Consider the following 9,437-nt stretch of genomic DNA (forward strand, 5'->3'; position numbering starts at 1 on the left):
TGGTGACCCTTGGACTATCCTTGATCGGACTTTGCTGGCTTTATCTTGCACTAAACGTTATTTCCTTATTATTTAGATTTTTTTTAGATTTAGAGATACAGCGCGGAAACAGGCCCTTCGGCCCACCAAGTCTGCGCCGCCCAGCGATCCCCGCGCATTAACACTATCCTACACACACTAGGGACAATTTTTACATTTACCCAGTCAATTACCCTACATACCTGAACGTCTTTGGAGTGTGGGAGGAAACCGAAGATCTCGGAGAAAACCCACGCAGGTCACGGGGAGAACGTACAAACTCCGTACAGACGGCGCCCGTAGTCGGGATCGAACCTGAGTCTCCGGCGCTGCATTCGCTGTAAGGCAGCAACTCTACCGCTGCGCCACCGTGCCGCCCTGTTCACTGTAAATGACTCGATTGCAATCATGTCTTGTCTTTCAGCTGATTGGTTAGCATGCAACAAAAGCTTTTCTCTGTACCTCGAAGGTATCACAAAATGCTGGAGTAACTCAGCATGTCAGGCAGCATCTCGGAGAGATGGAATGGGTGACATTTCGGGTCTAGACCCTTCTTCAGAGTGAACCTCTGTACCTCGGTACATGTAACAATAAATTAAACTGATAATGATAATCTTATTTATCAATTTAGTAATTCGTATTTAGCGTATTACTTATTGTATTAAAATAAGAATAATTAACTAGGTGCATTTTAAAGAATGTTACTTATGTGTCATGATTATCCTTCATCCATAATCTTTGTTTGGTTTGATAAATTAGAGAGGTTCAATTACAATGAAAACACAAAGTACTTGTGCTATAACTCCAGGTTAAGCGCTCAACTAAGAAAACCAAGCCCAAAGCTAAAGTATCTACATACTAAAACTCTTGTTTGTTTGTTTGTTTGTTCCTGAACTACATCCAAAACGGTACACAATAGCATGACAATTTTAGGCCCACCTTACTCACCGTCGTCCCTTTGGTGTTAATGGAAGAAGTTTCATTGAAATCGGAGTTCTATTTTGAAAGATATTCACATTTTAAAATTTAAATCTATCTCTCAGGGAGGGAGGGAGGGAGGGGGGTGGAGGGAGGATAAGGGGGGTTGATGGGGGGAGGGATGGGGAGAGGGAGGAGGGGAGGAGAAGGTGCTGCACCAATGCAGGAGAGGTTTAGCCCCAACAGGTCCACTTGGTCTAGTATATTTTATATATATATATATATATATATATATATATATATATATATATATATATAAATATATATATATATATCTCTATATATATAAACATAGCACAAAAAGTAAGGAAATTTGTGTTTGGTAGATTATTTCTTTGTTGTAACAATGCTTCTTGGCAATAAATCTTATACCGTTGGAAAGCCTGTTTATTTCCCTTTTAAATGGTGCCACATTTGTAAGGAACATGCATTTGTGGGATGAGCAGCAGAGCTGAGTATGTGGGTTGCGCCCATGAAAAATCTGCCAAATCTTCTCTGCCAATGCCAAACCGCTTATTCTGCCATTGACTCTTGTTCGTGTTGTTTGGTGGATTGGATGATTGCTGAAGAAACAAGACATATTGGCAATTTAACAATTTATTCATTTAATAAACAGGAGCCTCAGTAGCGTGTGGAAGAACCATACACAGCCACAACTGCCTGGCACCTCCTCCTCATGCTGGTCACCAGCCTGGTCACACACTGTTGTGGGATGGCATCCCATTCTTCAACCAGCATTTGTCGCAAGTCAGCCAACGTGGTTGTGTTGGTCACTCTGGCATGAACAGCACGCCCAAGCTGATCCCACAAGTGTTCAATGGGGTTGAGGTCAGGACTGCTGGCAGGCCATTCCATCCTCTCCACTCCCAAATTCTGGAGGTAGTCTCTGAGAAACCCTGCTCTGTGGGGGCGAGCATTGTCATCTTGGAGGATAGAGTTCGGTCCTAGACTGTGGAGATATGGGATTGCCACTGGTTGCAGAATCTCATCTCGATATCTCTCTGCATTGAGATTGCCTCCAATGATGACAAGCCTAGTTTTTCCAGTGAGGGAGATGCCGCCCCACACCATCACACTGCCTCCACCAAAAGATGTTACTCCATCGGTGCAGCAATCAGCATAGCGTTCTCCGCGTCTTCTCCACACTTTGACCCTATGATCCAACTGCCGTAGGCAGAATCTGGACTCATCGCTGAACATAACGTTCCTCCACATGTTCAGGTTCCAGTGCACGTGTTGCCGACACCAGCGCAAACGGGCCTGATGGTGAAAGGCAGTCATGGCAGGCCTCCTGGCAGCCCTATGAGACCGGAGATCGGCTGCGTGCAGTCTGTTCCGAATTGTCTGGGCAGAGAGCCATCGGCCATATCGTCCTGCAAACCTTGACTGCAAATCTGTAGAAGACAGCCTACGGTTCCTAAGTGCTGACAGGGTGAGGAAACGGTCTTCTTCGGGTGTCGTCTTCTTGGGACGCCCACTTCGCGGCCTGTCTCTGACATCCCCCGTTATATGGAACTTGGCCTTCACTTTGGAGATGGTACTAGGGCTCACTCCAAATAATGCCGCAACTTGGTTTTGCGGAACACCAGCTTGAAGTTGCCCTATCGCACGGGCCCTATCCAGATCAGTCAAACGTGGCATGCCGATTCTTGGAGCAGACACCTACTGACCACTGTAGCAGGGCCCATGCTCACAGATGCTGCCAATCAGGTGCCAATCAGGCACCTGATTGTCAGCACCTGGGGGTACCAGAAGCTCAAAACAAGAGTCAATAGCAACAGCAGAATAAGCTGTTTGGCATTGGCAGAGAAGATTTGGCAAATTTTTCATGGGCGCAACCCATTTACTCAGCTCTGCTGCTCATCCCACAAATGCATGTTCCTTACAAATGTGGCACCATTTAAAAGGGAAATAAACAGGCTTTCCAACGGTATAAGATTTATTGCCAAGAAGCATTGTTACAACAAAGAAATAATCTACCAAACACAAATTTCCTTACTTTTTGTGCTATGTTTATATATATATAGAGATATATATCTCCACTCCTCTGCTAGAGCAGGTTTGCTTGTGGCTGAAGAGACCAATGCGGGTGTGAAAGACTCTGTCGCAAAGGTCACATTTGTGTGTGGTCTCTGGTCTGTTGAAGTTGCTGCGCTCCTTTCTGCGTGCCCGCTTGTCGGCCGCTGCGTTCATCAGTTTCTCTTCCCCCGTTTTGAGATGTTGGTTCAGGGTACCTCTCCATCTCGTGCGGTCAGCTGCAAGGCTCTCCCAGGACTCCACATCGACGTCGAGTGCCTTCACATCTCTCTTGCAGACATCCTTGTAACGTAGCTGGGGGCGGCCGATGGTTCTCCTCCCAGATGTCAGCTCTCCATAGAGGATGTCTTTGGGAATACGGCCATCCTCCATGTGGTGGACATGGCCCAGCCACAGCAGCCTGCGGTGCCTGAATAGAGTGTACATACTCGGAAGGCCAGCGCCAGACAGAATCTTGGCGTTGGACACTCTGTCTTGCCAGGATATACCCAGGATACGGCGGATGCTTCTAAGGTGGAAGGTGTTGAGTCTTCTCTCCAGTCTGGCATATGTAATCCATGTCTCACTGCCGTACAGCAGCGTGCTGTTGACACAGGCGTTGTAGACTGCTATCTTTGTCTTCACTGTCAGCTTTGGATTGGTCCACACTCGAGTTGTGAGGCGAGCGAGAGTTGTAGCTGCCTTCCCGATCCTCTTGTCAATCTCTGTGTCCAAGGAGAGGTTGTCGGTGATGGTGGAGCCGAGGTACATGAACTGATGGACGGCATTGAGTTTGTAGTCGTCAATGGTGATGACAGGTGGTGCCTCTGTATCCTGTCCCAGGACGTTCGTCTTCTTCAGGTGGTTGCTGATGGTCAGCCCAAAGTTAGTTGCAAGCCCGATAGAAGCAGTCCATCAATGACTGTATTTCCTGCTGGGTGTGGGACACAACTGCTGCGTCATCGGCGAACAATGTCTCTGATGAGAGCTTCACGTACATTTGTCTTGGCTCGGAGGCGGTGAGGTTGAAGAGCTTGCTGTCTGATCTAGTAAGCAGGTAGATCCCCTCTGTTGTGGTGCCAAAGGCCAAAACGAAAGCCAAAGTATTATCTAACTATCTAACTAAATATACCAACTTACAATAAACAACTCCGTATGCAAAAAAACAGCTACCTACATATTAACAAGGTGTTTAAAAAAAACTAATCCTGTAGATGCAAGTATATCATTGGAGTTATCAAGTGGGCACCTCCCTTCATTGGTGTTTCATTGAGTTAGGCCCACGACACCTTGGGAAGGCGTTCTGGTGTCCCAGAGCAGATATCTGAAAGGATTGTAAGGCTGGAGGAGATTTCAGAGACGGGGTCGGTAAAACTCACAGAAGGTTTCGAAATGTATGAAAAAGGTTTGAACTTCCATTTCTTAACCATGAACAAGTCCAATCAGCTAGTTCAGATGGCATAGTCAAGTAAGTCAGAACACACAGAGGGTAGCGTAGTGGAGCATCAGTAGAGTTGGTGCGTTACAGCGCCAGAGACCCGGGTTCGATCTTGCTTACGGATGCTGTCTGCACGGAGTTTGCATATACTCCCTGTGACCTTGTGGGTTTTCTCTGGGTGCTCCAGTTTCCTCCCACATTCCAAAGAGGTGCAGGTTAATTGGCTTCTGTAAATTGTCCCTAGAATGTAGGATAGAACTAGTATACTAGATTGTCAGTTGGTGCAGACTTGGTAGGCCGAAGGACCTGTTTCCACGCTATATCTCTAAACTGAACGAATATAACAGAAATGATGATAAGGCTGGAGGGGCAGATATGAGAAGAAAAAATACTACATTGGGAAAATAAAAGTATAAAATATCCTTTCCTCTGATCTGCCTGCAGATTCACTTCTGAGCATCTGACCTTTTTTATTCTTATTGAATTAATAAAGCATTGCAATGAGATACCTTGCTATTTTCCTAAAACATCCAAGTCCAATATGTTAAATGTCTCCTCCTGGACCAAGCATGCCATTCAAGAATCAATCTGGTGAACCTTCACTTCACTTCCTCTGTTGCATTGGAGGGTAGATTCCAGATGATGTACTATCTGTACTCCATCTTCTCTCATGCTCATGCAATCAAGGCCTGAATACCATTTGCCTTCCTATGCGTTTGTTGAACCTGCATGCTACTGTGGCTTACAGCGGTTCATTTTGATGACCTCCGAGTCTCATTCAGCATCAACTATCTCCAATTCTGACTTTCTCCCACGGTCAACACCTTGCATGTTTCCACTTTCTGTGCGCCAGATCCTTCCCCATTCCCTTGTCCTGTCCATCACTTCTCAAAGTTTCTCTCCATCGGCATCATAACCCACACTGCCACTCAGCTTTGCATCTCCTCCTCGTGTGGATAAGGTAGCTTCTGTCATTGCCAATGTTGCTTCCTAGTGAACTTTCCCTTCCATCTCTTCAAGGCCGGGTATGATTTACAATATAGAAACATAATATTCCGGTAACATTCAGCAGTTCAGGCAACACCTGTCAAAAAAGAACCAAAGTTTCCGGGTTGAGACGCCTTCACCACAACTGGAAAAATGAAAATGTCCAGGGTCTGATGAAGGAGCTTCCACCTGAAAGTTTCACAAAGTTTCTCTTTCAACAAATCTGCTGAGTGTGACCAGGATATTTTTCATTTTTATCTCGAGAGTACTGCAGTGTTTTTGATTTTAGTTTGGTTTAGTTTAATTCCTTCTCTCCTGAGATGCTGCCTGACCTGCTGAGTTACTCCAGCATTTTGTGAATAAATACCTTCGTTTAGTTTAGAGATACAGTGCGGAAACAGGCCCTTCGGCCCAACCGAGTCCGCACCGACCAGCGATCCCTGCGCATTAACACTATCCTACACGCACTTGGGACAATTTACATTTATACCAAGCCAATTAACCTGCAAACCTGCACGTCTTTGGAGTACGGGAGGAAACCGAAGATCTGGGAGAAAACCCAAGCAGGTCATGGGGAGGACGTACAAATTTCGCAAGGACAGCACCTGTTGTCAGGATTGAACTCGTGTCTCTGTCACTGTAAGGCAGTAGCTGTGTTGCCACGCCATTGTCCAGGTAGTTTACACATTCACAGAGTCACAGAAGGATATTACATGAAAATGAGGCCACCTGGTCCATGCTGACCATCATCACATTTACACTAATCCTGTATTAAAAGCACTTTTCATTCTCCCCACATTCCCGTTAACCCCCCCCCCCCCCCCCCCCCCCGTGATTCTACCATACACCTTGGGCCAATTATGGTGTCAAATTAATCTATCAACCCACACACCTTTGAGCTATGCGCGGAAATCCATCTGATCTCAGGGAAATTGTGCACACTCCACACTCCACACATCCAAGGATGGATATAGATTTTAGATTTAGAGATACAGCGCAGAAACAGGCCCTTCGGCCCACCGGGTCCACGGTGCCCAGCGATCCCAGCACATTAACACTATCCTACACCCACTAGGGACAATTTTTACATTTGCCCAGCCAATTAACCTACATACCTGTACATCTTTGGAGTGTGGGAGGAAACCGAAGATCTCGGAGAAAACCCACACAGGTCACGGGGAGAACGTACAAACTCTGTACAGACGGCGCCCGTAGTCAGGATCGAACCCGAGTCTCCGGCGCTGCATTCGCTGTAAGGCAGCAACTCTATCGCTGTGCCACCATGAACCCAGGTCTCTCGCGCTGAGAGGCAGTGGCTGTACTAGTTGCACTGCTGTGATGACCCAAGATGTGGTCTGACCAAGGCTCTTTGCTTTTCAAACTTGTATTTGTTGGTGGTGAGGGTACACTATTTTACCTTGTAATAATCGCAATACATTTCATCCTGATTTGGATCCCTTTTCATGGAAAAATTCGCAGCAAAGATAACTTGCCATTGGAGGCAGAAACATTAACGTGGAGATAGGGTGATTATAGACAGCATTGTGTCCTAACAAAAGGTGGCCAAGTGCCATGACATCCAGATTTGAAAAATTTCCAAATGTGGGTTCAGTAAAGCACTGAAAGTCATCTGCATTTGAAAGTTTTGTTTCTCTTGATCATTAACACAATCATTTCCTTCACTTCCTATTGCAATCTGTTATTTACCATAACTCCAATTTTGATCAGATCATCATAAGATTTTTAGATCATAAGTGATAGGAGTAGAATTAGGCCATTCGGCCCATCAAGTCGACTCCGCCATTCAATCATAGCTGATCTATCTTTCCCTCCTAACCCCATTCTCCTGCCTTCTCCCCATAACCTCTGACACCCATACTAATCAAGAAGCTATCTATCTCTGCTTTAAATATATCGACTGACTTGGCCTCCACAGCCTTCTGTGGCAAAGAATTCCAGAGATTCACCACCATGTGACCAAAGAAATTATTTCTCATCTCAATTCCTAAAATAATGTATTTTAATTCTGAGGCTATGACCTCTAGTCCTAGATTCTCATACTAGTGGAAACATCCTCTCTACATCCACTCTATCCAATAGTATTTCACTATTCTGTACGTTTCAATGAGGTCCTCCCTCATTCTTCTAAACTCCAGCGAGTTTATGCCCAGTGCTGTCAAATGCTCGTTATATGTTAACCTATTCATGCCTGGGATCATTCTTGTAAACCTTTCCAGAGCCAGTACATCCTTTCTCAGATATGGTGCCCAAAATAGCTCACAATACTCCAAATGCAGCCTAATAGTGCCTCAGCATTACATCCCTGTTTTTTTTAGTATTCTGGCCCTCTGCCTTCGTACAGGGCATTGGTGAGACCATTGGTGAGTTTTGGTCTCCTAATCTGAGGAAATACATTCTTGCCATAGAGGGAGTACAGAGAAGGTTCACCAGATTGATTCCTGGGATGGCAGGACTTTCATATAAAGAAAGACTGGATAGACTCGGCTTGTACTCGCTGGAATTTGGAAGATTGAGGGGGGATCTTATAGAAACTTACAAAATTCTTAAGGGGTTGGACAGGCTAGATGTAGGAAGATTGTTCCCGATGTTGGGGAAGTCCAGAACAAGGGGTCACAGTTTAAGGATAAGGGAGAAGTCTTTTAGGACCGAGATGAGAAAGTTTTTTTTCACACAGAGTGGTGAATCTGTGGAATTCTCTGCCACAGAGGGTAGTTGAGGCCAGTTCATTGGCTATATTTAAGAGAGAGTTAGATGTGGCCCTTGTGGCTAAAGGGATCAGGGGGTATGGAGAGAAGGCAGGTACGGGATACTGAGTTGGATGATCAGCCATGATCATATTGAATGACGGTGCAGGCTCGAAGGGCCGAATGGCCTACTCCTGCACCTATTTTCTATGTTTCTATGTTTATACAATAGAATATTTCATGACAATCCATGATTACACAGTTCTATGGTGTAAGGCTCCTTATTTCCTTTTAACTCCTGACAAACTCATAGTGGCGACCGAACGATTAATTTCATATTTTCTCCCCTTTGAGCTGCACTCGTTGTTAACGTGCCACTGTTCCGGAATAGAATCGGACGGATTTTACTCCAGCCTTTGTTGGATTGAACAGATCACAGCCCATTTTACTCCACAAATGCAGCTCCACATTGGGCTTCCACAGCCGCTTGTGTGTTTTCGTTTGCTTATGTTTTCCAACATCACTGGCATTTCCGCGTTGAAAGATTAAGGGTTTCATCCTGAATTATATTCATCTTTTAACCCTAAAGATTGAAGGGCGAAACCCTTAACCCTTACTACGACGAAGGGTTTAAATAAACCCATGTAGCATATGAAAGCTAGCATGTCGCATCAAACAACATCACTTCAAAGACCTTGTTTGGTAATACGGTGGACTTGTTCGTGAACAAAAATGCTGCTGACATTGTTCCACATTTCCAAGTGGCCAACATGCCAAACGTTCGTACACGTTTGAGGCTGATAAGCAACCAGCCTAAGAGAACACACTAACTTACCCGCCGCGGTAAACTGCAACTGATGTTACTGCAACTGATGTAAAAAGGTTCATTCGGCCGCCCAGCGAAGGTGCGGTGCGGTGTGGTTCTGTTCTGTTCTAAGCGAGGACTGTCTCTGTGTGTGTGTGTCTCTGTGTGTGTGTGTGTGTGTGCAAAGCCTGTACTTTTTTACATTTCCGTTTTTTTCCACTCGGCTTGTGTGTTTGCGGTGGTTTTATGTAAATGAAGTCTGCAAGGCGGTGGGGGATTTCATTGCCCTGTTGGTTAGATGTCGGAGAGCGGGCAGTTTCGGCTCCGGCAGGGTGTTGTTGAGAAATGTGTTTGAACTTCGGGGATTTCACAGAGCCAGCGCCAAGCGAAATGCGGGCGTCCAATCTGCCAACCAGTACATCTGCACAAGTTCACCACCCTCCCCCCTCTCCCATGCTCAGTCATAACAGCATGGAAACAGCCCACGCCG

The 9,437-nt window shown here is 45.6% G+C and overlaps 1 protein-coding gene across 2 annotated transcripts in view; it reads right to left on the reverse strand.

Moving 5' to 3' along the window:
• LOC144600326 (putative G-protein coupled receptor 174) overlaps positions 1-9,072 on the reverse strand; it is a 45,332-nt gene extending 36,260 nt beyond the window's left edge. For both annotated transcript variants that reach the window (XM_078411895.1, XM_078411896.1), the window contains exon 1: positions 8,978-9,072. The gene's annotated coding sequence lies outside the window, so the exon portion shown is untranslated. The remainder of the gene's footprint in view (positions 1-8,977) is intronic.
• Positions 9,073-9,437: the final 365 nt, after the last annotated feature.

Source organism: Rhinoraja longicauda, chromosome 15 (assembly GCF_053455715.1).
Source record: "Rhinoraja longicauda isolate Sanriku21f chromosome 15, sRhiLon1.1, whole genome shotgun sequence".
Lineage (NCBI taxonomy): Eukaryota > Metazoa > Chordata > Chondrichthyes > Rajiformes > Arhynchobatidae > Rhinoraja > Rhinoraja longicauda.